The 26,590-nt window shown below is 42.1% G+C and overlaps 1 protein-coding gene across 2 annotated transcripts in view; it reads left to right on the top strand.

Annotated features, from left to right (window-relative positions):
- Nucleotides 1-11,083: 11,083 nt before the first annotated feature.
- LOC142659199 (glycosyltransferase family 92 protein R07B7.12-like) overlaps nucleotides 11,084-26,590 on the top strand; it is a 59,857-nt gene continuing 44,350 nt past the window's right edge. For both annotated transcript variants that reach the window (XM_075835070.1, XM_075835069.1), the window contains exon 1: nucleotides 11,084-11,226. The gene's annotated coding sequence lies outside the window, so the exon portion shown is untranslated. The remainder of the gene's footprint in view (nucleotides 11,227-26,590) is intronic.

Raw genomic sequence — 26,590 nt, 5'->3', positions numbered from 1 at the left:
ATTATTCCCCTCAATTACAGAACTGGTGGAAATGTCCATCAACGGACCATGCCTGGTCACCTCTTCTCCATAACTAGAATCCGATCCCGAATCAGTAGTCCAGTAATCAGTTGATTTATGCTGGATCCTTTGACGTCTAAATTTTCGTATCCTCCGATTACCCCAACTGAAGATATGACCGGTATCAAAATCACCTTTATCTCGGATGAATTTATCTTTTTTCCTTTCTTTTATTTCTGACTGGATAGGAATAACCTTCTTATCAACTTTCTTAATAAACATTTGGAATTGTGTTTCGGTTAATCTCGTTTTTAATTCCATTTTGGCTTTACCAAGTTGTTCCTTTATAGATGTATATTCTTTTTCAGTGCGGGTCAGTATTAACTCAGTTAAATTGAGTGAATGTTGTACATGCAGCTGTTTCCACTGTGCAGCAAATTCCATATCATCATGATATTGCGAAATTTCTTTATATATACGCAAGCCTCTAGGTGATCTATTACAGTCCTTGTAAGATTGTAAGGAGTTAACAGTCCAAAACAACTTGACTTCTTTTTCGGACAGAAACATAACCTTATTTTCAAGAGCTTTTGTGCCCATCACCTGCAACTCATCTTGGAGATTGCATTGTGCAAAAAACGCATCCACATCCATACGACCTGCGATCAGCGCTGCTGAATCCAAAGTAGCCAGAGGCTCCACATGATCCACTGGATTATTTTCCATGGCTGGTTCTATCGGCGTGCTCTAGCCCAAATACACTGGATACAATAAATGGGAAGAAGGAAAGAGGCTGGCACTACCAAAACCGCACAGTCGGAATAGGAGTTGAAATATGGCTTGCTTACTGTTGGATGATTGCAGGTAAATTGCCACGGAGTTGCTCTTCGAAAGAATAGCACAAAAAGCTGGATATATATGTAGAGGAATGATCGAGGCATGCCAAATACCTACAGTTATACCTACGTTATATAGACGACATTTTTGTAGTGTGGTCTGGTACCCAGCAGGAGTTTCTAGACTTTGTAAAATACCTGAATGCAAATTCGTCAAATATGAGTTTTACACATAAATTTGGTAATCAAGAAATTGAGTTTTTGGATGTATATGTAACAATAGAGGAGGGAGTAATTCAGACTAAAGGTTATCGAAAACCAACAGCCACTAATACATTGTTGCGGTATGATAGTTATCACCCTAGACATATAACTAAATCTTTACCTTATGCTCAATTTTTACGTCTAAGACGAATTAATAGTAGTGACTTGACATTTTATAAACAGGCAGATGAGATGAGTCAAAAGTTGGAAGCAAGAGGTTATCCGGTACAATTGGTAAAAGATGCTTTAAATAGAGCTAGTGAAATTAAACAAACATCGTTATTCCATCATAAAAAACATAGTCGAAAAACTCCTATGAAAAAAGATCAGAGATTTGTTCTATCCTTCGGTTATAGCCCAATGAGTGATGTTATCCGAACAAGTATTCGAAACAATTGGCACCTAATTGAGAATGATCCATTACTTATGGAAGTCGCAATTAGGAAACCAATTGTATCCTTTCGTAGATGTAAAAATTTAAAAGATATTTTAGTCAGGGGACGTTTTTCCCAAAAAGAGAAGTGCAAAGAGAATTGGTTGACAGCTAATAGTCCAAAGGGTAACCACAGATGTGGTCAATGCAATTATTGCAATTCCATAATACGTACAAGGAACCTGAATTTAGGGGGCATTACGTTTGAAATTAATGGATTAATAACCTGTAGGACTCAATATGTTGTTTATGCAGTAATTTGCGATTGTGGTAGATTTTATATAGGAAAAACTATACGACCTATGTATGTAAGATTTCGTGAACATATAAGATCACTAAATACATGTGAGGGATGCCCTAGGTTGATACAACATATGCAGGAGAAACATGAAAATAACGCTCGATGTATGCGATTTGTGGGTATTGTTCACATTCAGCCATTGGTGTTAGGAGGAGACAGACACAAATCTTTGCTGCAGAGAGAGGCAGAGATTATTTCTCTGACAGGTGCACTAGGACCGCTCGGTCTTAACCCCTTAAGGACGCAGCCTAGTTTGGGCCTTAAGGCTCAGAGCCCATTTTTCAAATCTGACATATTTCACTTTATGTGGTAATAACGTGGGAATGCTTAAACCTATCCAAGCGATTCTGAGATTGTTTTCTCGTGACACTTTGGGCTTCATGTTCGTGGTAAAATTTGGTCGATATATTCAGTCTTTATTTGTGAAAAATTGCAAAATTTAGAGAAAATTTACAAAAAATAGCATTTTTCAGAATTTAAATGCATCTGCTTGAAAAACAGACGGTTATACCACCCAAAATAGTTACTAGTTCACATTTCCCATATGTCTACTTTAGATTGGCATCGTTTTTTGAACATTATTTTATTTTTCTTGGACGTTACAAGGTTTAGAACATAAACAGCAATTTCTCATATTCTTAAGAAAATTTCAAAAGCCTTTTTTTGAAGGTGCCAGTTCAGTTCTGAAGTGGATTTGAGGGGCCTATGTATTAGAAACCCCCATAAAACACCCCATTTTAAAAACTAGACCCCTCAAAGTATTCAAAACAGCATATAGAAAGTTTTTTAACCCTTCAGGCATTTCACAGGAATTAAAGCAAATTGGAAATGAAATTTGCAAATTTCATTTTTTCTGCTGAATTTCAATTTTATTCAATTTTTTTTTAGTAACAGAGAAGGTTTTACCAGAGAAACACTACTAAATATGTATTGTCCAGATTCTGCAGTTTTTAGAAATGTCCCACATGTGGCCCTACTGCGCTCGTGGACTAAAACACAAGCCCTAGAAGCAAAGAAGCACCTAGTGCATTTTGAGGCCTCTTTTTTATTAGAATATATTTTAGGCAGCATGCCAGGTTTGAAGAGGCGTTGAGGTATCAAAACAATGGAAACCCACCAGAAGTGACCCCATTTTGGAAACTACACCCCTCAAGGAATTCATTTATGGTTTTTGTTATCATTTTGACCGCACAGGTTTTTCACAGCACCTATTTGAATTGGGCTGTGAAATGAAAAAAATTATATTTTTTCCAATAAGATGTCATTTTTGATCAAAATTTCTTATTTTCACAGGGAACAACATACCCCATTTTGTTGCCCAATTTGTCCTTAGTGCGGCAATACCCCATTTGTGGTGATAAACTGCCGTTTGGGCCCATGGGAGGGCTCAGACGGAAAGGAGCGCTATGTGTTTGTTGGAGTCCAGATTTTGCAGGATTGGTTTTCGGGTGCCATGTTGCATTTGCAGAGCCCCAGAGGTATCAAAGCAATGGAAACCCACCAGAAGTGACCCCATTTTGGAAACTACACCCCTCAAGGAATTCATTTATGGTTTTTGTTATCATTTTGACCGCACAGTTTTTTCACAGCACCTATTTGAATTGGGCTGTGAAATGAAAAAAATGATATTTTTTCCAATAAGATGTCATTTTTGATCAAAATTTCTTATTTTCACAAGGAACAACATACCCCATTTTGTTGCCCAATTTGTCCTTAGTGCGGCAATACCCCATTTGTGGTGATAAACTGCCCTTTGGGCCCATGGGAGGGCTCAGAAGGAAAGGACCACCATTTGGCCTACTGGAGCTTTTCTGGTGCTAAGTCATGTGTGCAGAAGCCCCTGAGGTACCAGTACAGTTGAAACCCCCGAGAAGTGACCCCATTTTAAAAACTACACCCCTTAAGACATTCATCTAGAGGTGTAGTGAGCATTTTGACCCCACAGGTACTGTGTAAAAGATAATGCGCAGCAGATGGTGCAGTGTGAGATTTGCAATTTTATATATGTATATGCCATTTCAGTGTCCAATATAGTGTGCCCAGCATGCGCCACCGGAGATATACACCCCTTAAATTGTAATGTGGGTTCTCCTGGGTACGACAATACCCTACATGTGGCTGTTATCAGCTGCCTGGGCATACGGCAGGGCTCAGAAGGGAAAGATGAGGGGGGTAAGCTGTGCGGAGTGCATCAGGGTAAATTAAAAATCAAGGGATGTATGATACATTTTAAAACAATCTTTTATACAGAGCCCTGGTTTTTCGGGACACGTGTCACATTGGTATATTGTGTTCTTCCTTATCCCCCTCTTATAGCAGACTCTGCACCTCTTTTGACTCTTTCCCTTTCCACCGGTTTGGGGACCTTCTCCTGGAAAGTGTTGCCCTGGTACGATGCGTGTGGCCTCGCTTCCAGAAGTACTGGGTGCCCCCCCTTCCTGGTCCCTAAAGATTAGAAATTCCAGGAAAGTTCCCCTCTGGCCTGCACATCGACGTAGCACATACGCATTGTACAAAGCCATCTGTATGATGTGCCCGGCCAGCTTCTTATACCACACCGCATGGCGCTGTAGGGCTTCAGGACTTGATTTGACAAGTCCATCCCTCCCATGTACCTATTGTAGTCCAGGATGCAGTCTGGTTTGGGGGTGGCCTTTCCTTCATATATCCTAAACCTGTAGGTATACCCTGATGCACTCTCGCACAGCTTATACATCTTCACGCCATACCTTGCCCTCTTACCTGGCAGGTACTGGCGGAATTGAACCCTCCCTTTAAAATGTACCAGGGACTCATCAATAGAAAAACACTTCTCGGGGGTGTATGCTTGGGAAAACCGGGCACTGGAACGGTCTAATAGGGGTCTCCGTTTATACAAACGGTCAAAACTGGGGTCATCTCGGAGTGGGCACGGCTCATTATCAGTATAATGTAAGAAGCGAAGTATTGCCTCATTTATTTATTTTTTTAGGTTCCAGTTCATTTCTGAAGTTGCTTTGAGGGGCCCATATATTAGAAACCCCTATCAAACACCCCATTTTAGAAACTAGACCCCTCAAAGTATTCACAACAGCATTTAGAAAGTTTATGAACCCTTTAGGTGTTTCACAGAAATTTAGAGCAAAGTAGAGGTGAAATTTACTCTTTTTATACCATTTTTTTTATAACACAAAAGGATTTATCAGAGAAACACAAATTAATACTTATTGCCCAGATTCTGCAGTTTTGAGAAATATCCCACATGTGGCCCTCGGGCGGTAATGGACTGAAGCGCCGGCCTCCGAAGCAAAGGAGCACCTAGCGGATTTTGAGCCCTCTTTTTTATTAGGCACCATGTCCGGTTTGAAGAGGTCTTGTGGTGCCAAAACATTGGAAACCCCCCAAAAGTGACCCCAATTTGGAAACTAGACCCCTTGAGGAATCCATTGTAGTTTTCATGGGGTGCATGCGGCTTTTTGATCAGTTTTTATTCCATTTTTAGGTGGCGTGGTGACTAATAAACAGCAATTCTACTATTGTTTTTGTATACTTTTTTTTTTACAGCGTTCACCGTGCGCTATAAATGACATATTCACTTTATTCTGCGGGGCGATACGATTACGGCGATACCAGATGTTTATAGTTTTTTTTTATGTCTTATGGCGTTTGCACAATAAAATACGTTTTGTAAACAATCATTCACTTTTTGTGTTACCTTATTCTAAGAGCCATAACGTTTTTATTTTTCAATCAATAAGGCCGTGCGAGGACTTATTTTTTGCGTAACGAACTGTATTTTCCATCAGTACCATTTTTAGTTACATGCGACTTTTTGATCTCTTTTTATTCCATTTTTTGGGAGGTGAAGTGACCAAACAATTGTGATTGTGGTACGGTTTATTAATATTTTTTTTTACGGCGTTCACCGTGCGGGATAAATAACAAAATAATTTTGTAGTTCAGGCCGTTACGGACGCGGCGATACCAATTATGTATAGTTTATTTGTTTGTTTATATATTTTTATTAATAATAAAGGACTGATAAGGGAAAAAGTGGGACTTTTACTTTTATTACTTTTAAAACTTTTATTTTCTTATTTTTACACATCTTTTTTTAACTTCTTTTTTACTGTATTACTTTGTCCCACTAGGGGACTTGAGGGCAGGAGGCTCTGATCGCTATTCTAATACACTGCACTACATGCGTAGTGCAGTGTATTAGAACTGTCAGCTACTCACTGACAGCAAGCATAGTGGGTCCTGACGTTGTCAGGACCCACTAGGCTTCCGTCTATGGCATAGCCGGACGCCATTGTTTGGTGTCCGGTTGCCATAGTCACCATCGCCGGCCGCTATCGCGTAGCAGGCCGGCGATGGCAGCTTAACCCCTAAAAAGCCGCGATCTCTATAGAACGCGGCTTTTAAGGGGTTAATCAGCGGGGACACAGCGATCGGTCCCCGCTGTAGGAGCTGTGACAGCTGCTGAACAAGACAGCAGCGTCACAGCTCCTGTATGTGTTGGGAGGACGGCCGAAACGGCCGTTACTCCCGAGACGTACTATTACGGCATGGAGCGCGAACGATACAGCTGCCATGACGTAATAGTACGTCAAGGAGCGGGAAGGGGTTAATGATCGGAATGATCTGAGTTCGTTTTTAACATGAACCTTATTTGTTTTTAGAGTATTTGGTATTGTAATTTTGATATTCTAAGATTAGAATGTACCAGCTGTATGAACCATCAAAGTATACTGTGCATTTCCCTGTCTTTTTTAATTTTTTGTTATGTAACAATGTGTACTAATTTGTGTATAAAAAGGCAGGTGAAGGAAGTGACGCTAGGGCCTTGAGAAAGCGTGTACCAGCACGTGAAACGGCCGTAGGCATTTCCACATCCTGACCTAGATCCTCTTTTGTAATAAAGAACGAATTTTTTGCCAGTTTCGGTGAGTGCCTCGATCATTCCTCTACATATACATGTGTTAGGGTATGTGCACACACACTAATTACGTCCGGAATTGACGGACGTATTTCGGCCGCAAGTACCGGACCGAACACAATGCAGGGAGCCGGGCTTCTAGCGTCGTACTTATGTACGACGCTAGGAGTTCCTGCCTCGCTGCCGGACAACTGTCCCGTACTGAAAACATGTTTTCAGTACGGGACAGTTGTCCTGCAGCGAGGCAGGGACTCCTAGCATCGTACATAAGTATAATGCTAGGAGCCCGGCTCCCTGCACTGTGTTCGGTCCGGTACTTGCGGCCGAAATACGTCCGTCAATTACGGACGTAATTAGTGTCTGTGCACATACCCTAAGGCTTAGATACAGGGCCCATGTGTGATACTGTCTGTGGGACCCTGTATCTAAGCCTACCACAAGGTAGGCTTAGATACAGGGTCCAGCAGACAGTAATCTTATACAGTATAAGATTACTGTGTGCTGGGGCCCTGTATCTAAACCTACAGTGTGGTAGGCTTAGATACAGGGCCCAGCAGACAGGATCACGCATGGGCCATGTATCTAAGCCTACCATGTGATTGGCTTAGATACAGGGCCCAGCAGACAGGATCACACAATCTGTGATCCTGTCTCATGGGCCCCCTAAGCCTGCTACATCGTAGGCTTAGGGGTTGTGCAGTCCCTAAACATTGATGGCCTATCCACAGGATAGGCCATCAATAGCTGATGTGTCGCCCGGGACCCGCCAATCAGCTGTTTTGAAGGGGCCGCAGCACTCGTACGAGAGCTGCTTCCCCTTCATTTCACTACTCGCTGACACTGTGAATCGCCGACACCGATTCACAGTGTGACCGGAATGAAGTGACAGGAATGAAGGGGAGCAGCTCTCGTACGAGTGCTGCGGCCCCTTCAAAACAGCTGATTGGCGGGTCCCGGGAGTCAGACCCCTCCAGTCAGGGCTAATCTTACCTTCCTCTTCGGCCGCGGCGGGAGTTCTGTAGTCTCGATGCTGTGCGCGGCGGCATAGCGCTGTGACGTCATGCGCTGCGCACAGCGCTTGACGTCAGGACCTCCGCTGCGATCCGGAACCAGGAAGGTAAGTAAAGTATGTTACTATAGTAACAGGGGCCCGCGGCCCGAGTTACTATAGTAACTTTTTATTGATGTGGTGCGGGGGGCCGTGGGCCCCCCTGGCTTCGGGGCCCGGTCGCAATTGCGACCGCTGCGACCCCTATAGCTACGCCAGTGTCTAACCATAACCTGTGCTAGGAATGCATATACCTTAAGAGTAAGGGTATGTTCACACGAGGTCATTACGTCCGTAATTGACGGACGTATTTCGGCCGCAAGTCCCGGACCGACATTGCAGGGAGCCGGGCTCCTAGCATCATAGTTATGTACGACGCTAGGAGTCCCTGCCTCTCTGCAGGACAACTGTCCCGTACTGAAAACATGATTACATACCTTAGGGTATGTTCACACGACCAATTTTTAAGACGTAATGGAGGCATTTTACACCTCGAATTACGCCTGAAAAGACGGCTCCAATACGTCGGCAAACATCTGCCGATTGCTTGCAATGGGTCTTACGATGTTCTGTGCAGACGAGCTGTCATTTTACGCGTCGCTGTCAAAATACGGTGAGTAAAATGACGGCTCGTCAAAAGAAGTGCAGGACACTTCTTGGGACGTTTTTGGAGCCGTTTTCTCATAGACTATTGAAAAAAGCTCCAAAAACGGCCATAAAAATGCAGTGAAAAACGCGAGTTGCTCAAAAAACTTCTGAAAAACAGCTCTGTATTTTCAGACGTATTTTGTTAATCGTGTGAACATACCCTAAGGGTATGTTCACACGCAGAATCAAAAACATCTCAAAATACGGGAGCTGTTTTCAAGAGAAAACAGCTCCTGATTTTCACACGTTTCTTGTGCCACTTGCGATTTTCGCTGCGTTTTTCACAGCGTTTTTTACGGCTGTTTTTCGATCTTTTTTCAATAGAGTCTATGGAAAACGGCTCCAAAAGTGTCCCTAGAAGTGTCCTGCACTTCTTTTTCGCGGCCGTTTGTTTACGCGTAAACGTTCCGTTCTCCCATTGAAATCAATGGGCAGATGTTTGGAGGCGTTCTGCTTCCTATTTTTCGGGCGTGTACGGCCCGAAAAACGGCCGAAAATAGGTCGTGTGAACATACCCTTACATAACACTGGACAAATGCTTATTTTTCAAACGTGGGTTGACTCGGGGTCGGCAACAGCTTTATTTATTATTTAAATATTAAGTGATCAACAAATCTAACAAATTAGGTAAAACCCGTATTCCGGCCAACTAAATAAGTGGACATGTAGGTAAGACCACCTTATAAAACAAACGCCAGCTGTGACAGTAAGGCCTCATGCACACGACCATCTGCACGGCCGTGATATTCGGGTTAGCCGGTAGCGGACTGTCAGCCGCGACCCACCCGCATTGCGGGCCAAAGGAATGAATGGGGCCGTGGATTTTCAGGGGAATTGCGGCCGCAAAAGCACGTTTTTGTGCATGGGGCCCAAGGGTATGTTCACACAGCTTATTTTCGGCCGTTTTTCAGGCCAAAAACGGACGAAAAATCGGGAGCAGAACGCCTCCAAACATCTGCCCATTGATTTGAATGGGAAAAAACGACATTCTGTTCTGACGGGCCGTTTTTCTACGCGGCCATTTTGTAAAACGGCCGTGTAAAAAACACAGCCGCGAAAAAGAAGTGCAGGTCACTTCTTGGGCCGTTTTTGGAGACAAGTAACGGCCGCAAAAGAAGCCGGGGAGCCGGAGCTCAGGGGTTTTGTTTAATGGAGGGGTGGAGTTGGGCTATAGACCACCCCTCCTATACCTTAATGTACAAATTGCAGCACAGCCAATGCGACCATACCATTGGCTGTATCCGGAGCTGCATACTTTTAAGGGCTCATTCAGACGAACGTATAATACGTCCGTGCTAAGCGCGATTTTCACGTGCATCGCACGGACCTATGTTAGTCAATGGGGCTGTTCAGACAGTCGGTGACTTTCACGCAGCTCATGTCTGACGAAACGCACGACATACCGCGCACGGCACACGGACGCACTTCTGTGTGCCGCTTGTGATGCGCGCTACAGTAGTCAAAACTATGAATGAAAACAGAAAAGCACCATGTGCTTTTCTGTTTACAAACATAAAAACAGTGTCATAATGATGGCGGCTGCACGAAAATCACGCAACCACGCATCATACGCTGCTGACACACGGAGCTTTTGCGGGCCTTTTGCGCGCCCAAACGCACACGCTTGTGTGAAACCGGCCTTATTCCTAGCCCTCATTCTGACATATTTAACACCTGCCTAAACGCTACAGTCTCAGGCCCGTCGGTTATACACGTGCCTATAAGTCAGCAACGCTGTGGCTGGGGATTCCGCTTCAGGAGTTGCTCCTGATGTTACTGTCCATATATGGACAGAGATATCAAGTGCTCCATCAAGGAGCGGCATCTCCAGCCACACAGGGATTCCGCTCCTTCAGGGAGCTGCAGTGGCGCTAGTAGAGAGCAGAGCAGGAAGATACCACCCTGCTCTGCTACAGTGGCGACACCACCGCTGTAGCAGCAGGATCGCCGGCCATGTGAGGGCCCGTCCTGAGTGAAGAGCCGAGTGAAGAAGCGCCCGGGCGGAAAGGCGGCAGCTGAGTCGCCGGGCCCGGGCGCTTCTGAAACAAGCAGGGGAAGGGAGCCAACGCAGCGCCCCCTTCCACCCGCTGGAGTGATGCACCCTGTGAAATGGCACAGGTCACACACCCCTAAGGTCGGCCCTGATCATACATCACAGCTATGAATTTTTCTTACATCATAGATCACAGCTGTCAATCATGCTTATATCATACATCACAGCTGTCAATCATTCTTATCATACATCACTGCTGTCAATCATCCTTATATCATACATTACTGCTGTCAATCGTCCTTATATCAAACAACAAAGCTGTCATTCAGCATATTTGTCATTCTCATATCAGACAGTATATGACATGTCATTCTTATATCATTATTATATCATACATCACAGCTGTCAATCATTCTAATATCATTAGGTATCCTCTGTCAGTCATCCTCATATCACACATCACAGCCTATATGTGACATGTCATGCTTATATCATTATTTTATCGTGCATGACTTTTGTCACTTCATTCATTGCAGCTGTCAAATCCCAGGACGTTCTGCAGCAGCTGATGCGCTCCTTGACCTGCACATTTCCACTCCTTCCTCCCCGGGCGGGGTTTCCACTGCCTCCCTCCCCCAGGCCAGCAGCGTGTCCCACAGAGCAGATCACAATGTCCTGCGATGACGATCAGCTCAGAGATCAGTGCTGAGGGCACAACAGATCGATCACTGGATCCCTTGTCTGTAACTGCAGCCCCTGTCTCCCGGGCACAGCCAAAGTCCCAGGTCAGATCTTACTACTTGTTAGGGGGTTGCACTCAGGAGTGTGAACAATGGGGGGAAGTGACCAGACATGGGGGGAGTCTTGGGGTGACACTATGGTAAACACAGTACTATATATGTAATACAGTTACCTGTCTATAGTGATATAGATATAGTACAGTTATCTGTGTATAGTAATGTAGATATAGTACAGTTATCTGTGTATAGTGATGTAGATGTAGTACAGTTATCTGTGTATAGTAATGTAGATATAGTACAGTTATCTGTGTATAGTGATGTAGATATAGTACAGTTATCTGTGTATAGTGATGTGGATATAGTACAGTTATCTGTGTATAGTGATGTAGATATAGTACAGTTATCTGTGTATAGTGATGTAGATATAGTACAGTTATCTGTGTATAGTGATGTAGATATAGTACAGTTATCTGTGTATAGTGATGTAGTTATCTGTGTATAGTAATGTAGATATAGTACAGTTATCTGTGTATAGTGATGTAGATATAGTACAGTTATCTGTGTATAGTGATGTGGATATAGTACAGTTATCTGTGTATAGTGATGTAGATATAGTACAGTTATCTGTGTATAGTGATATAGATATAGTACAGTTATCTGTGTATAGTGATGTAGATATAGTACAGTTATCTGTGTATAGTGATGTAGATATAGTACAGTTATCTGTGTATAGTGATGTGGATATAGTACAGTTATCTGTGTATAGTGATATAGATATAGTACAGTTATCTGTGTATAGTGATGTAGATATAGTACAGTTATCTGTGTATAGTGATGTAGATGTAGTACAGTTATCTGTGTATAGTGCTGGTGATGTAGATATAGTACAGTTATCTGTGTATAGTAATGTAGATATAGTACAGTTATCTGTGTATAGTAATGTAGATATAGTACAGTTATCTGTGTATAGTGATGTGGATATAGTACAGTTATCTGTGTATAGTGATGTGGATATAGTACAGTTATCTGTGTATAGTGATGTGGATATAGTACAGTTATCTGTGTATAGTAATGTAGATATAGTACAGTTATCTGTGTATAGTGCTGGTGATGTAGATGTAGTACAGTTATCTGTGTATAGTGATGTAGATATAGTACAGTTATCTGTGTATAGTGATGTAGATATAGTACAGTTATCTGTGTATAGTGATGTAGATATAGTACAGTTATCTGTGTATAGTGATGTAGGTATAGTACAGTTATCTGTGTATAGTGATGTAGATATAGTACAGTTATCTGTGTATAGTGATGTAGATATAGTACAGTTATCTGTGTATAGTGATGTAGATATAGTACAGTTATCTGTGTATAGTGATGTAGATATAGTACAGTTATCTGTGTATAGTAATGTAGATATAGTACATTTATCTGTGTATAGTGATGTAGATATAGTAGTTATCTGTGTATAGTGCTGGTGATGTAGATGTAGTACAGTTATCTGTGTATAGTGATGTAGATATAGTACAGTTATCTGTGTATAGTGATGTAGATGTAGTACAGTTATCTGTGTATAGTGATGTGGATATAGTACAGTTATCTGTGTATAGTGATGTAGATGTAGTACAGTTATCTGTGTATAGTGATGTAGATGTAGTACAGTTATCTGTGTATAGTGATGTGGATATAGTACAGTTATCTGTGTATAGTGATGTGGATATAGTACAGTTATCTGTGTATAGTGATGTGGATATAGTACAGTTATCTGTGTATAGTAATGTAGATATAGTACAGTTATCTGTGTATAGTGCTGGTGATGTAGATATAGTACAGTTATCTGTGTATAGTGATGTAGATATAGTACAGTTATCTGTGTATAGTGATGTAGATATAGTAGTTATCTGTGTATAGTGCTGGTGATGTAGATGTAGTACAGTTATCTGTGTATAGTGATGTAGATATAGTACAGTTATCTGTGTATAGTGATGTAGATATAGTACAGTTATCTGTGTATAGTGATATAGTACAGTTATCTGTGTATAGTGATGTAGATATAGTACAGTTATCTGTGTATAGTGATGTAGATATAGTACAGTTATCTGTCTATAGTGATGTAGATGTAGTACAGTTATCTGTGTATAGTGATGTAGATATAGTAGTTATCTGTGTATAGTGATGTAAATATAGTACAGTTATCTGTGTATAGTGATGTAGATATAGTACAGTTATCTGTGTATAGTGATGTAGATATAGTACAGTTATCTGTGTATAGTGATGTAGATGTAGTACAGTTATCTGTGTATAGTGATGTGGATATAGTACAGTTATCTGTGTATAGTGATGTAGATATAGTACAGTTATCTGTGTATAGTGATGTAGATATAGTACAGTTATCTGTGTATAGTGATGTAGATATAGTACAGTTATCTGTGTATAGTGATGTAGATATAGTACATTTATCTGTGTATAGTGATGTAGATATAGTAGTTATCTGTGTATAGTGCTGGTGATGTAGATGTAGTACAGTTATCTGTGTATAGTGATGTAGATATAGTACAGTTATCTGTGTATAGTGATGTAGATATAGTACAGTTATCTGTGTATAGTGATGTAGATATAGTACAGTTATCTGTGTATAGTGATGTAGATATAGTACAGTTATCTGTGTATAGTGATGTAGATGTAGTACAGTTATCTGTGTATAGTGATGTAGATATAGTACAGTTATCTGTGTATATTGATGTAGATATAGTACAGTTATCTGTGTATAGTGATGTAGATATAGTACAGTTATCTGTGTATAGTGATGTAGATATAGTACAGTTATCTGTGTATAGTGCTGGTGATGTAGATATACTGTGATTGGTGAGTCTGACTCGCTCACCACTGACTCCACCACCACCGCTGCTACAGCCAGGACCTGTTTTAGACAAAGTGTGGTCCTCGGCAAAGTTCAAAGTAGGGCCCCAAATGCTGATTTATTGTATTAATAATGCAGTCATTTCAGAAGGCAAGGTGCAGAGAACTGCATCCCTGATTTCTAGCACGTTTAGGAGTGTTGCAAGCCCCAAAGCATATGTCCCCTGTCTCACAAAAAAAAAATGTTCTATATACAGTTATTACATAATACCACTAAACCAGATGAAATATTACCTGCATACGGTTACTGAACACAACTCACTATTATATGACCAATATTACCCATAATAACACAATATACGGTCCACATAATACCGCCACACCATAACCACATAGTGACTGAATAACACCCCCGTACAGTTACTGAATAATACCGCCACACCATAATCACATAGACTGAATAATACGCCCATACTGTTACTGAATAATACCGCCACACCATAACCACATAGACTGAATAATACGCCCATACTGTTACTGAATAATACCGCCACACCATAACCACATAGACTGAATAATACCCCCATACTGTTACTGAATAATACCTCCACACCATAACCACATAGTGACTGAATAATACCCCCATGCTGTTACTGAATAATACAACCACACCATAACCACATAGTGACTGAATACAGTTACTGAATAATACCTCCACACCATAACCACATAGTGACTGAATAATACCCCCGTACTGTTACTGAATAATACCACCACATCATAACTACGTAGTGACTGAATTATACCACCATACTGATACTGAATAATACTGCCACACCATAACCACATAGTGACTGAACAATACCCCCGTAAAGTTACTAAATAATACCTCCATGCCATAACCACATAGACTGAATATTACCGCATACTGTTACTGAATAATACCGCCACACCATAACCACATAGTGACTGAATATTACCCCGTACTGTTACTGAATAATACCACCACACCATAACCACATAGACTGAATAATACCCCCATACTGATACTGAATAATACCACCACACCATAACCACATAGACTGAATAATACCCCCATACTGATACTGAATAATACTGCCACACCATAACCACATAGTGACTGAGCAATACCCCATACAGTTACTGAATAATACCTCCACACCATAACCACATAGTGACTGAATATTACCCCATACTGTTACTGAATAATACCGCCACACAATAACCGCATAATGACTGAATACTGTTACTGAATAATACCTCCACACCATAACCACATAGTGACTGAATAATACCCCCATACTGTTACTGTATAATACCACCACACCATAACCACATAGTGACTGAATAATACCCCCATACTGTTACTGAATAATACCGCCACACTATAACCACATAGTGACTGAATACTGTTACTGAATAATATCTCCATGCCATAATCATATAGTGACTGAATAATACCCCCTTACTGTTACTGCATAATACCACCACACCATAACTACGTAGTGACTGAATAATACCCCCATACTGTTACTGAATAATACCACCACACCATAACCACATAGACTGAATAATACCCCCATACTGTTACTGAATAATACTGCCACACCATAATCACATAGTGACTGAATAAAACCCCCGTACTGTTACTGAATAATACCACCACACCATAACCACATAGTGACTGAATAATACCCCCATACTGTTACTGAATAATACCACCACACCATAACCACATAGACTGAATAATACCCCCATACTGATACTGAATAATAACGCCAAACCATAACCACATAGTGACTGAACAATACCCCCATACAGTTACTGAATAATACCTCCATACCATAACCACATAGTGACTGAATATTACCCCATACTGTTACTCAATAATACCACCACACCATAACCACATAGTGACTGAATAATACCGCCACACCATAACCGCATACTGACTGAATACTGTTACTGAATAATACCTCCACGCCATAACCACATAGTGACTGAATAATACCCCCATACTGTTACTGTATAATACCACCACACCATAACCACATAGTGACTGAATACCCCCATACTGTTACTGAATAATACCGCCACACCATAACCACATAGTGACTGAATAATACCCCCATACTGTTACTGAATAATACCACCACAACATAACCACATAGTGACTGAATAATACCTCCATTCTGTTACTGTATAAAAACCTTTATACAAAGACCAATATTACCACCATGTGGGGACCATATAGTGGTAGATGGCAGTTATACACAGGAGCTCTGATATATGTGATTACAGCACATTTATATCCAGTGACTCACAGGTGATGTTTTCTTTGATTAGAGTCGTTTACTTTCCCTTTTTTTTTTCCATCCTGTCCAGACCACTGTGACGACCTATTCCAGCCACGACTCATCGCTGCAGAATTTGACACACAGACACGTTGGTTTCTCGATTTTCCAACACCCTATCCACCTATACCCCATCCTCTAAACAAACTCGTAATCCACAGTGCCCCAGATGGTAATAATATTCCCTTAGTGCTCGACACAATAAAAGTGCCCCATCAGTAACCGTGCCCCCATGCAGTCATAATGCCCCCTTTGTGCCTCCTGTAGATAGTGCCCCACACAGCCCCCCCTTGTACTTAGTGTCACACAGCCCCCCTTGTAGATAGTGTCACACAGCCCCCAGAGCATGTAGCGGTAACCTACCGCTACCACTCTTCACTCTGCCTGACGTGACTCACCGTTAGGAGCAGATCAGGCAGCGGCAGTCTGAGTGAGGTCGATGCCAGCCCGGGAGTGGACCCGTTTAGTCACTCGACCTCACATCTCTGTATATTTTCAGTTGGAATTGAAGGTTTTTGTGGCAGAACGGGTATTTCTGGGAAGGGAGCTGATGCTGTTATCATTGGCAGCGCAGACTCTCATGGGAGTGAATGTGGTGGTTTATTCTAGGACAGATTTTGGAAAGTGCCTTTGACATTTTCTTTATTTTTTCTTAGTTGTTTTTTTATTCCATTTACATGTACAACATATTGGAATCTAAATTGTATTTAGACCGAATACGTGCAAATATTTCTGTCTGTCCTTTGAATGATTTCACAGGGGAAATCCTTCTGATTACTGTAAGGGGGGATTCACACGAACGTGTATTCGGTCCGTGCGGGCCGCGTGGTTTTCACGCGCCACACACAGACCAATACAAGTCTATGGGGCAGTACAGACAGTCCGTGCTTTTTGCGCAGCGTTTGTCAGCTGCGCAAAAAACGCGACATGTTCAATATCTCCGCGTATTTCGCGCATCACGCACCCATTGAAGTCAATGGGTGCGTGAAAACCACGCAGGTCGCACGGAAGCACTTCCGTGCGAACCGACTGAAACAGCGCACCAGCTGTCAAAAGGATGAATGTAAACAGAAAAGCACCAAGTGCTTTTCTGTTTCCAAACATCCAAACGGAGTGTCTTTTTAGATGAGCGAACCCGGACAACCGAACCGAACTTCACCGGGTTCGGCCGAACTCGTTTTGGCCGAACCCGGCAAAAAAATTTCCGGTACGCGACGTCAGGAGATAGTCACTGTCCAGGGTGCTGAAAGAGTTAAACTGTTTCAGCACCATGGACAGTGACTTCCGATTCTAATATACATGAACCTGTAAAAAAAAACGAAGTTCTCACTTACAGATTACTCCCGGCTTCTTCCTCCAGTCTGACCTCTCGGGATGACAATTCAGTCCAAGTGACAGCTCCAGCCAATCACAGGCCAAGCACAGGCTGCAGCGGTCACATGGACTGCCGCGTCATCCAGGGAGGTGGGGCCCGATGTCAAGAGAAGCGCGTCACCAAGGACGCATCACCAAGGCAACGGCCGGGAAGTTCTCGGTAAGTACGAACTTTTTCTTTTTTTTTAACAGGTTGCTGTATATTGTGTTCGGCATTCACTGTCGAGGGTGCTGAAAGAGTTACTGCCGATCAGTTAGCTCTTTCAGCACCTTGGACAGTGACGGGCGTCGACTAGCCTCATCTCTATGATGGCGGCTGCGCGAAAATCACGCAGCCGCGCATCATACACGGATGACACACGCAGCTGTCAAATGGTTTTTGCGCGCGCAAAACGCCGCGTGGATTGCGCGCGCAAAAACGCAACGTTCGTCTGAATCTGTCCTAACTCTCATTACAATTTGTAAGATTTGCACTTTCATAGACTAGAGGTCATCCCCATATAGGAATATCTCAGTTCATTATTTTTAGGCCACGTTCAGTCGTAACGGAATTGCGATGTGGATTCTGCACCGCAATTGCACGGCAATATACAATACAATACAATACATGTGAATGGGGATTTTAAAATTTCCCTGCAGATTCCTCACAAATTTCCCCACAGATTTCGCCCTTTGAATTCATAGAGAATCTGCAGTAAATCCACCGTACAATCCGTGGAGTTGCAAAATCGATATGTAAAAATACGTCACCCAATCTGATCGTTATGTCAATTGACATTCGAAATGGGCAGGATCTGCAGACAATCTAATGAGTATGGGAGTCTCTCGACTGTCTCCCAAGTTCCGATGTCATGGGAAATAAGGTTCAGGCTTGTTGAATTTCAACATAGCTGAAGATTTGTTCTCCCAGGAGATAAGCAGCTGCCAGAGAGGTCTCGCACACATTGTCTCGCTTTTCCCATGCACGCTAGGAGAGCTCAGGAAAAATGTACTTTGTGTATGGCCAGATTTAAAGGGGCAATCTCATTAGGATGATTTTCATTTATATACAATATAGGTGATAAATTTCAGAACCGTGGGGTCTGACTGCTGGAACCCCCAGCGATCCCAAGAACATGGGTCCCGGAGAGCTGTTTGTGAATGGAGCGGGACTGGACATGGTTGGCTAGCGCTCCATTCACTTTCTTTGGGGCTGCCGTAGCTCGGTTGTCTCGAGGACACCTCTATACACATTAGATAGTCAGCTGGTCCCACCATAATTGCGGGTTCAGCCAACTTTCATCTAATGTGTATAAGCACTTAGGCCCTGTTCACACAGAGATTTTGCAGGCTGAAAAATCTGCCTCAAAATTCCGGTTGGAATTCTGAGGCAGATTTTGACCTGCCTGCACACCGTTTTCCGCGTTTTTCACTGTGTTTCTCGGCTGCGGCCATTGAGCACCGCGGGCATAAAACGCAGTGAAAAAAGCAATCTCTGCCTCTTTTTAATTTCAATAGGAGGTCGGAGACGGAAACGCTAGAAGAAAGGGCATGTCGCTTCTTTTTCCCCATGAGCACTTTTTCCACTCGCAGGAAAAAAAATGCTTCCGCCTCGCATTGAAAGCAATGGGATGCGGTTTTTGCCGTGGTTTCCGCAGCACAAACCGTGGCCAAAAACTCGTTGTGTGAACAGGGCCTTAGATTATTGAATCTGAGAAGTTGCTACATTTTTTGTTTTATATGCATTCGAACAGTAAAAAAAAAAAAGTTCCCTTTGAGGAAAAATTCTCTCATCCACTTCTGTCCAACCTGCGGCCCTGAAGTTTTGTGCGTCTTATGGTATTTTACATGTCTCAGCCTTGAAACAAAAGTAGCACAAACCTCAACTCTGGCAGAATGAGGGAACAACAACTGTGATAAGCAGACAGCAGTTCTCACCGGTTCCAGCCGGAGGTGATTTTGGTAGTTTGTTTTTTGCCGATTTTTTTTTTAATCTTATATTATTTTTTTAGTGTTACATTTGTTATGAAATATGATGATAGTCATTAAAGGGATTGCCTGGTGTGGACAAACCTGAAGACCATGGCGGTACTCCCAAACAACAACAACTGATCACATGGTGAGGGGTCTTACTGCTTTGATCCCATGTGATCAGCCGGAGAGACACTGGGTAATTACCTGTTTTCCTGGCGTCCATGGAGCTGAAAGCACCTCTGAATATGGCTGACCTCTTTATCTATGTGAAGAGGGTATCAATCAGTAGAACCATCTCTTTTAGGGTATGTTCACACGCTTAGCAAAAAACGTCTGAAAATACGGAGCTGTTTTCAATGAGAAGCTGATCCAAAAACGACTCAAGAAGTGACATGCACTTCTTTTTCGTGAGCGTTTTTTTACACGGCCGTTTTTCAAATGTTTGGAGGCGTTCTGCTTCCGATTTTTCGGCTGTTTGCGGGCCAAAAAACGGCCGAATATAAGCCGTGTGAACATACCCTAAACTCTACATGTCCTAACAGGGCATTATATTGTTTTTTATGATCTTGAAATTGGAGACCAGGTTGCTTTTCAGCAAAGTGCCTAATGCAAATTTCAAGCCATCTTTATACTCTGATTAGACTAGGACATGATAAATCCTAGGACGTCATCGCACCTAGAAATTTTCCGGGCCACTAAAAATAGTTCAAATGACTCCTGGACCTTTCTGACTGGATCCTAAAGTCTACAGTATTTTGTCCAGCCCTTTGTACACTAGACTAGATGTGCTCCTCCACACTTCCCTGTAGATGAAGGGAACGGGCGGACCAATAAACACCATATTGAATGACTTTATAAGGCTTGGATCATAGCAAGACCCCCTATGTAATAACTTTTCCTAACACCACTGCTTGTGCAGTGCCTAAATATACTCAGACTTTACACCTTTTGAAAGGTAACAGCCTATTACTTGACCGTCTGGTTCCTATTCTGGAAGCTCAGTGCCTATTTTGACTGTTCCTTACCACTTTTACCATCGTCTTCAATTCTACAGAGTTTCCAGAAAAGTTATTAAAATGCAATTTCTCAATTTTTTTTGTGAAAAACAAATCAACCAATAGTAACCTCTTAAATCCCCTTCCACTCCTTCAGCGTCACTGGTTCTATGGTCACCTGCCAGTTTCTGTTTAAATTCCTTCAGCAATGACGACTGGCCATATTGACATATTACCGCTCCAGCCAATCAGTGGCCGCAGTAGTCATGGGCAGAGACCGGAGAGATCATTTTATTCTTCTTTTCGGAATTGTTTTGATGTACAGTTTGGGGGGGGACTTGCTTGGAGGAATTCTCCGCTTTGGACAATCTCTTCTTGTTCGAAGGGTCCCTTGACAATAAGCTGATCACACAGTGCCCCTCCTGCTGGGACCCCCAGTGATCAGCTGTAATATGTTGGGAAAACGGTCAGGTAAGCTAGTCATACACATTAGATGTATGTCGGCAGAACCTGCAGATTTTGGTGTGACCAGCTGACCATCTAATGTGTAAGGCGGCGTCCCGACTCTCCCCCCAACGGCAGATGTTGGGGGAGACAAGGGTCGGACATATTGAAATTCAACATTTCAAAGCTATGGAATTACAAAGATTACAGAGATATTTTTTGCAAAAACGGATAACTACATCTGGTCAGGTCTGATCCGTTGCATCTGTTTCATACAGCGTTATGAAATTGCTGCATGCACTCATGTCTGCTTCCTCGTGTGTCAGAGTTTATCCCAAAGGCTATGTTAACCTTTGAAGACTTTCTTTTTTAACTATAACAATCAGTGGTGGATTAAGTGGACCATAGGCCCTGGGCTGTTACCCAAACTTGGGCCACCCTTCTCCACCGCCGCCCTGCCACTCCGTAACTATTCTTTTTGGGCAAGCATTAACAAATGGTTGTTACGAGAATCCTTGTCAAAGGGCTGTGTCCCTACATACTGACATTATCACACTGTGCAGGGACACATCCTCCTGACAAGGGGAATGGTAACACCAATATGTCTATCAGTCCTGGACTTCACAAGTAGTGTTTGTGAAATACAAGGGTTTCCTATAATAAACATGTCAGGACAGGTGACAGATTCTCTGTAAATCCAGTGACTCACAGGTGACGAATTCTCAGATAATTTTTTTTATTCCCCCCCCCCCTCTTTTCTTCATCATTCGGTCCAGAATTCATGACGACTTCTCCCGGCCATGACCCATTTCTGCAGATTTTGCCACTCGGATGTCTTCGGCTCTTCGTTTATAGGTGTGGAAATGTTGGAAAAGTGAAGATAAAATTCTCATGGTGCCACACAGTGTCCCTAAATATAATAGCACCATGCACTGTGCCCTTAAATATAATAATACCATACACTGTGCCCCTAAATATAATAATACCATACACTGTGCCCCTGAATATAATTGTGTCAAACACTGTAAAGTTAAGTACGGCATACACGGTGCCCCCTGTAGATAGGGCCACACACAGCCCCTGTAGATAGCGCCATACCCCCCTGTAGATAGTGCCACACACAGCCCCCTGTAGATAGTGTCACAAACCCCCCGTGTAGATAGCACCAAACACAACCCCCTGTAGATACAAAGATGTGGTATTTTGGGCGGCCATGGGCCCCCCGGGAGCCTCAGGCCCCAGGCAGCCGCCCATAACGGACTTATGGGGATCCACCACTGATAACAATGTATTATAGTGTTTAATGCAATTTTGTAATTGTTTTTTATTTAAAAAAATGTACTTTTTGAGATACATCTTCTATGTATCCTGGACACATAGAAGCTGTATCTTGTGCTAAAACCCGTATCTGCCAGCGTTTTAGAGACACGCAGGACCTGCTGTCACCGAAGCCGTCAGTCCCGCTGACCTGACGTGTTCGGTTTTAAGCGCAAGATACAGCTTCTTTGTTTCCAGGATACATAGAAGATGTTTCTCAAAAAGTGAAATTATTATTTTTTTCATAAAAGACAATTACAAAGTTGCATTAAACACTATAATACATTGTTTTAGTAAAGAAAAAAAAGTCTTCAAAGGTTTACATAGCCTTTATTGTATATTGCAATAATGTGCAACAACACTACATACATACGCCATAACTGTCATGGTTTCTGGTTAAAACCGAGAAATTTCTGCAGAAATTTTTCAGGAAGCTGAGGAGGGAAACATAATGAGCTATGCAAAAAGAAGATAAATTAGTTGTGAAAAACTGTGTTTTTATCTGTTTTGTGGTCCATAGTTACTTTTCTCAGTTCACAACTTCCCCATTAATGAGATCATATTTGCAGTTCATATCCCATCTTTGTACTACTTAGCAAAAAAGTAAAGACTTCAGAAAATAACTTCACAGTTTTAATCTGCATATAAAGTTGAATAACTTTGTTCCTTGGATGAATTTTGAGTTATATCAGGTTGTTTTCTCCATTCACATCCAAAGCTGATTTCAAAATTCTGCTGGTTGCCCTTGGAAACACATGAACTTTTAGTAATACTGTGCCGTCAGCTCTAACGGTGAAATCTTTAGTGTAGGGTCACCTTTACAGATCGCTGTTTTCTGGACTACTTGAACTACTTTGTTTATTTGTGACAGTTATCGTGGACGACAGCGCCATATATTAAAGCGATTCATTGATCTCTGACTTGATCTGGGCTTATGTTAATGAGGTTGGAAGCTGTTTGTAGACCCATGCCTCGTGGTGCACATGTGTTGTCTGGCACAAATGATATTCTAAGAATGCCAGCGACTGCACTAGACAACGACTGATGAAGGAAAAAGGCGCCAACAGTCAGCAAAAAATGTTCTAAATCAGACATTTCGGCCATCTAAAATCTATAGTGTATGGCTAGCTAAGTGCGACGGATCCTAACGGCTCCTATGGACTCCATTGATTTATTCTGGGGTGCATCGGGGTTCTGTCGGGATTTTTTAAATTTTGACAGCAAGTATAGCGATGCGTGCTGCACTGTTCTTGCCGACGGCACTGCCGCCTCTGTCCATGACCACTAGTAGGGCATGGACGTCATAACAAGTAGCGGTTTTCACTCTTGATTTCCTCTGCACTCCCACAATGCACTGCTCACCACTGACCGGAAACCAGCAGAATTCTAATTTTAGCTTTAGATATAGACAGAGAAGAAAAGTTTATACAAATGAAAAGCATTAAAAAGTACATAACGCAGATTAAATCTATATAACATTTTAAATAACTTTGCAATAAAACTGTGAAATTATTTTAAGAATTGAAACTTTCTTTTAATGTTGCTCCTGTTTATAGGAATCCATTGAAGAGAAAAGAGAATAAATTATATAAGCTCTCTGAGTTTTTCTGTTTTACGCTTAAAATGTATCGTAAAGATCATAGAAAAAAATGACTCAAACTTCTGTTTCCTGAATATTTAGTTAGCAAAAAAAAATGTAGAAAAAGGAAATAGATAGTTATCATGGTAAGGATGTATTAGAAACAACATGTTTGGTGACCCTTGTGTAGCTCAAAAAATAAGTGTCCAAGCCAAATTCACGAACCGTCACAATCCGGGAATCCTGACCACTTCTCTGCACTTCTCTGTGATTTACAGCACAGCACAGCGAGATCTCGCTGTAAATGACAGCTTACAGCGTAATCTCGCGAGACTACACCTGCTATGCTGTAAATCACAGAGAAGTGGTGAGGATTCTGAATACACATCACGTCCTGGCTGTAGGTAATGTATATTCATTGTCATGACACTGCAGTAATGTTATATTGTGTTTATGTGGCTGCATATAGTGATATAACTATATCGCTATGTGCTGTGTAAATGAATGGAGAGAAGTGTATGACGCTGATTGGTCACTGATTTGTCAGCGTCATACACTTCTCTCCACAACGCCCACTTGGCCAAAAAGTAAAACACGCCCAGTTGTCCATTGAGAAACTCATTAGCATAAAGCTAATATAGGTCATAACTCCGTCAAAAAGGATAGTTTTTCTAAATAAAAAACACGGCTGTAATCTACATTACAGCGCCAATCACATCATGTACAAGGCCACTTATAATATATGTGTTGGTACCCTAAAGGAATTTTCTCAAATAAAATGTCTAACATCAGCGATGCGTCCCTTAAATGAAATGTATATTTACTAACACGAAGGAGGCTCAGCGCGTGTGAACCCTGCCATAAAATAAACCTGCGGGGAGTCGGATCTTATCAATTACTGATTATCCCTGAATCACACCTCCCCGTCAAGATGACAAAATGTTAAATGGGTTTTCCTTCTATACCCATTTAGGGCCACCTATTGGGAAAAGGAGGCCCCCGTGACCCCCTGTCCACCTGGCGATTCAGCTGCCGTATCCAGACAGAGGATGCATGGGTGGGTGGATGGTCGTTCCTTCTAGGGGAGGGGGCCTCCATGATACAGAGGTACAGTATGGGCTCATAGCAGGATATGGTCACGTATTCTGGATCCATGAAGTATCACTATCAATAGGATGTAAGAGTCTGATCAGAGTTACCACATAAATGTCCTGAGTATTATCAATTATCTGACTCAATAAAATGACAAAATATTCACATAGCGTTCACCGTATAGGCTTTATGTATGAATTAGTTGTGTCTTATGATTCATGTACACAGCATGGAGGCTGTATGGCGGCACATGGAATCTCGGACAGCTCTGTACTATGGAGCCATATGGGGCTTTTTGTGCCACTGTAATAGGCTCCGTCGGGTACAGTATATATGGAGCTAATCTCCCCTCGAAGCAATGCTGAAAAAGTCTGTACATACCACCATTGCAATGGATATGAAGTCAAAAGCATACCAGGCATGTACAGTAGAGCACCATAGACTTCTATAAGGACCATATTACAGCGCCATACAAAACGTAGCCGTATTGCGGCCCTGTCAGGGATTGACCAGGACTCTATAAATAAAGTTTATTGAAGACATTCTCTCTATATAATGTATTGCAGTATGGCCCCCATTGGGAGGGCTCTACAATGTTCCAGACCATCCATAGGTTCACATAGATCTCTTTTAATGCATTTTACATTTCTATAATGATCAGTTGATAGCTGGCGGCCCCGATTTATTGTGCAGGGTTTTTTTTTAATTTATTGATTGTTGTTGACCTTCACCCACATTCACGGCCGTGTTCCCCTTTTCAGTCTATAATGATTTCTGATTTATACTGCAGCCAGAAATGGTCGGTGTCACATCACATTAACCTCAGTCCTATTACATGAATATGTTGTTTATGTGTATACTGGTAATTGTATACGGTTTATCCTATTACTACATACCTAAGAGACACATAATATTTATCCTGTAAAATTCCTTTAATCCGGCATCATTGAGACCTGATAAATGCTGAATTAAATATTCTGAATTATGTGATAATATATACAACTCGCTTGTAAGTGAAGACAATCTTCAGGGAGTAAAACAATCTACTACTATAACTTTTGCTGCTTCTGGTCTTGTCAAATTTTACATTAAAGGGGTTTTCCCATAATCATTATTTATCCCCTATCCACAGGATAGGTAATAAATATCTGATAGTTTAGGGTCCAACCGCAGGTCATGCAGACAGGCTTACCTTGCCGTTCCTGGGAGCCCCATAGGAATGGAGTGGTAGTGCACATGCTCGGCCACCACTTTATTCATTTCTATGGGGCTGCCGAGCACTGTCTACGGCAGCCCCATAGTAATGAATGGAGTGGTGATCAAGCATGCGCACTACCGCTCCATTCCTATGGGGCTCCCAGCTACGGCAGGCAAAGTAAGCCTGTTATTGTGATCGGTGGGAGTCCCAGAGGTCGGACCCCCAC

This window comes from Rhinoderma darwinii, chromosome 8 (genome assembly GCF_050947455.1).
Source record: "Rhinoderma darwinii isolate aRhiDar2 chromosome 8, aRhiDar2.hap1, whole genome shotgun sequence".
NCBI lineage: Eukaryota > Metazoa > Chordata > Amphibia > Anura > Rhinodermatidae > Rhinoderma > Rhinoderma darwinii.
The sequence above is the reverse complement of the archived record's forward strand: the minus strand, read 5'-3'. Positions and strand labels throughout refer to the sequence as shown.